The sequence below is a fragment of the Ovis aries genome, chromosome Y (genome assembly GCF_016772045.2).
Source record: "Ovis aries strain OAR_USU_Benz2616 breed Rambouillet chromosome Y, ARS-UI_Ramb_v3.0, whole genome shotgun sequence".
NCBI lineage: Eukaryota > Metazoa > Chordata > Mammalia > Artiodactyla > Bovidae > Ovis > Ovis aries.
Window position 1 is genome coordinate 11,180,068 of NC_082741.1, and position 4,261 is coordinate 11,184,328.

Here is a 4,261-nt window from a genome sequence, read left to right on the forward strand (position 1 = left end):
CCTTGCTGTTTCACATGCCCCATTCCCCTCTTTTCTGCCCCTTTACACTTTGAACCTAATCTGAGTTCCTGGAAGAAAAGAGTTCACATAAGCTCAAATATATATTACAGGATTTGTTTTGTTTGCTTATCTGTTTCCTGGAAGGTTTTACCTTTTCACCTGGTAATCCTCATTGCCTTCCCACTGATCTCTCTCTCTCCCTAGGCGACAGCCCCTCCATATACTTTATACTCCCATTCCCTAAGATGTTGCCTGGAACCCTAGCTCTGAGAAAGTGACTGTCTCAGCAAAAGACCACATGTTTATATACACAGAGAGTCTAGCCATCTGATTCACAGTGAGTTGAATGTTAAGGCTTTTTTCCCTGTTCTGTATTCTTAAACTGTCTGATGATATCCAACAGAGAGGATACTTGGGGCACTGCCATCAAATAAAATTGATTTCCACTATTTCAATTTCTGGCCCTTGTTCACCACACCCTTTCCGTGAATGTGCAAAATGGCCAGACCCACAGTTTATGGCCCCTCGTCTTCTTTCTCCTTCATCCCCAAACTCCACCTCACAGAAGGAACTGCGTCCTCTGACACACACCCAAAGATTGACTTAACCCCCTCTGCAACTCTCTATGGACTAGCAGTAAACTGAGAAGTCTACATGGAGCTGAAGCATTTGTCCTGAGGACCTGCCTAAAAAATACACAGGCACATACAGTCAAGGCTGTTTGTTTACCTTTCAGAATTATTTCAGGCTTACTGATGTCTCCCACTCCATCCGTTTAACAGTAGACCATTCTTCATTACTTTCCTGTGCATGAGAACTATGCTGGCCATTGATCTTCATGTGAAGCAGCTTCTTAGGTTTTCTATTTTAGGTAGAAAGGGATGCTCCATCATAAGTTTATTAAAATTGAGGGGTTCCTTTCAAAACAGACACAGACACAGATATATATACCTATCCTCTCTGAGCATTCCTAAAGACAGCTTTACTTTTTCAAGTCATTTCCCAGGAGAGAGTCTGTGATCTTTCACATTTCCTATAAGCAAACACTAAAAACAAGGTACCCCTATCTTCACTGTAGAACAATTTACAATATCTAGGACATAGAAGCAACCTATATGTTCATTGGCAGATGAAGGAATAAGGAAATCATGGTACATATACGCAATGGCATGCTACTCAGTTCTGAAGAGGAACACATCAAAGTCAGTTTTAGTGAGGTGGAGTGAACATGGAGCCTCTTACACGGATTGAAGTAAGTCAGAAAGAGGAAAACAAATACTGCATGTTAACACAAATATGTAGAGTTTAGGACCATGTCGGGGGTACAGTCCATCCAACATCCAGGGCAATAGATAAGACATAGACATAGAAAACAGACTTTTAGATTCAGTGGGAGAATGTGAGGGTGGAATGATTAAAGAAAATAGCCCCAAAACACATAAATTACCAATATAACATAGATGATCAGTGTGAGTTCGATGCCTGAAGCAAGGCAATCAAAGTCTAGCTGTGGGGCAACCCAGAAGGATGGAGTGGGCACGGCGGTGTGTGGGTGAGTGGGTGGGGGGTTCAGGAACTGGGCGAATATGTGTACACCTATGGCTGACTCATGTTGGCTGACATATGGAGAAAAACATCATAATATTGTAACTATCCTCCAGTTAAAATAATCTCCATGATCCTTCACAATGGCCAGTATTCTCAGAAAGATTGTGGCAGGCTAAAATGATACAAAAGAACATTAGCAAAGAAATGTGAAGATCAAAATGGAAGCAAATGATGGTCAGTGGGGTACAGCCTTGCACAAGGAAGACTCACAGACCTTTGTGGAAACGGGACTTCACGAGGAATAGAAGGTGGGACCCAATTTAAGAGGAACCTGAGGGCAGAGATATTGGCCATGGAACAACAGTTCACAGAAGTGCAGCTGAGTCAAATTTAAATCAGAGTGATTTTGGGCTGACCAGGCCACTTCATCTACCACAAGCTTCTTTATTCCCTGTGTCACTCTGTATTCCATGGAGTCTCAGTATTTGCACAAGTTAAATAATTGACCAAGGCTCCCGGAAAACACTTGTGTCAGTGTCCAGCCTCTGGTCTCCTCACCTCTTGTCCTCCCAGTACACCCCTGTGGTGGAGCCTTCCTCCTCATGTAGTACTGCAAAAGATAGGGCCACAGATCCTTAATGATGATCTCCCAGGGAAACACGCAAGCTCAGCACAGAGCTGGCCAGACCCCGGGCCCTCCAGTGTGCCGCCAAGAACTCCAACATCAAATGCCTATACTGGCCCAGTGGTCCAGTGGGGCTCCATCTCAGCCATCCTGCTGGATCCTGCAAAGTTATGGTCAAAGAACCAGTTGAAGAAGTTAATGATATTGTTGTGGTGCCTCTGGCTGTATGCCTTACATTCAATCCCTGGTGACACTGAATTGGAGTGGAATGAGATGCTAGGTATCCTGCAAGGAAAGGAGTATGGGAGAAAGACCTAAATCACTTTCCAAGTTCAACCTACCCCTTTCTGTCCCCACACCCCAAATCCAGTGAGCTGCCTCTTACCAGTGATGTTAATGAGACACTCCTCAACAATCACTTCATTCTGCAAATACCTATTCTTCCGAAAAGACAATGTGATCTTGCACCAAAGAGTGGGATACCTGAGATGCTCCACAGGCCAGGGCAAAGTGAGGGAGGTGGCATGGGGGTGGGGTGTGTATGAAATCTCTTTATAGAAGAGCTGGCCTTCACTATTTTTAGAGATATATCATTTCCCCTCCCCTCCCCATGCATCTCCCTACCCAATTATCAATGTCCCCTGCCTGACCTTTAAGTTGGTCATGTAGTTAATTTAAGTATGTCTTTATCTGGTTCACTCATCTTGACTGACATTTGGGGGTGGTTCATAAACTGCTTTAGGTCAAGGGCCCTGTAGATGTGCTGGGAGATCAAAGGTAGCCTAAAGAGTAGCCTGGCATTGTCTGACTTCAACTTGCTCCTACTGAACTCCTTACATCTGTGTGGAGTTAGTACACACAGACCGCGTGAAGGCCCAACAAATCCCAAGGCTAGGCCTATCAATGCAAAGAGCTTCTGTTCCTAACAGGAAGGTCCTAAGCTCCATCTCAGATTCCTAAAAGTTAGTTTATTTGTGGAAAACAAGCACTCCTAGCTGCAACTAGCATGAGCTCTTACGCACTGCAACATCACCCCCAAAGTCATTCAGGTTTTGGAGAACACCTGTATTCCAGACAAGCTTTTTCTCTGAGGAGTCCCAGTACTAATGACAGTTCTTATTGGGAGCTGTGCAAGTGAAGCCCAAGTATCAATTATTCCTGCTAACCAAAACAGCAAGGACATCAGCCGTCCGATTACCCATCATCCAATACATACATTTTGTACTGAAATTGCAAGATCTGTAAACTGTGTTTGCAACAGCCCAGGTAAAACCAAGTCCACAAGCACCACACCAAGGATAAAACTTTGACCCAGAGCCATGGATTTCCTGGATGATGGCGCTTCTATGTTCTAGATGCAGCTTCCGCCTCTGACAATTCTCGTCTTTCAGCTGAGAGTGGGCCCTTTGGGCTTTCTTATTTACAGGATCCAGCTCCACCTGCAGGACTGCCAACTCCTCCAGTGGGGGCCTGTCACCCAGGGCTCTAGCCTTGGATATTCCTGGCTCTGCTCCTCCAGCTTTCCCTCCCACTCCTCTGAGGAAACCTGATCCAGCTCCTCCCTCACCACCACATCCACCTCCTCCATGTCTTCCACCAGCAGCCGGTACTGCTGCCAGATCCCCGCCACCTCTCCCTCTTCCAGGGCCGCGCCTTTCTCTACCGCTTCCACCATGAAAATGGTGGCCTCCTCCCCTGGTGTGCCACCTGGGACTGGCATCTCCTCTGCCTCCCCCACCTGGCAGGCAGGGCCCAGGGACCCTGCCCTGTAAAGAGCCGGGCTCACAACTAAAATCCAGGATCTGGGGCAGCTCCCGCCTTCCTCTGGCCCCGTCTCACTTTCCATGCGGCACTGGCCGTGGGCCGAGCTGCTAAGTAGTTGGATAGGAGAGCACAGCAAGTGTTCCGCACAGCCTGCCCACCCGCTGCAGTCCACTCCGGGACAGCAACTGCTTGCTTCCCAACAGTCTACTGGCAGGGAAAGGGATACATGCGAGCACATAGCTTTGTGACGCTACGCATGGTCCTAATATGTTGGCGGGAAGCAGCCGAACTCTACATCCTGACCGTCAGACTTCATCACGAGCC

At 46.9% G+C, this 4,261-nt stretch overlaps 1 pseudogene; it reads right to left on the reverse strand.

Annotated features, from left to right (window-relative positions):
- Window positions 1-630: 630 nt before the first annotated feature.
- LOC132658900 (testis-specific Y-encoded protein 3-like) lies at window positions 631-4,019 on the reverse strand (annotated as a pseudogene).
- Window positions 4,020-4,261: the final 242 nt, after the last annotated feature.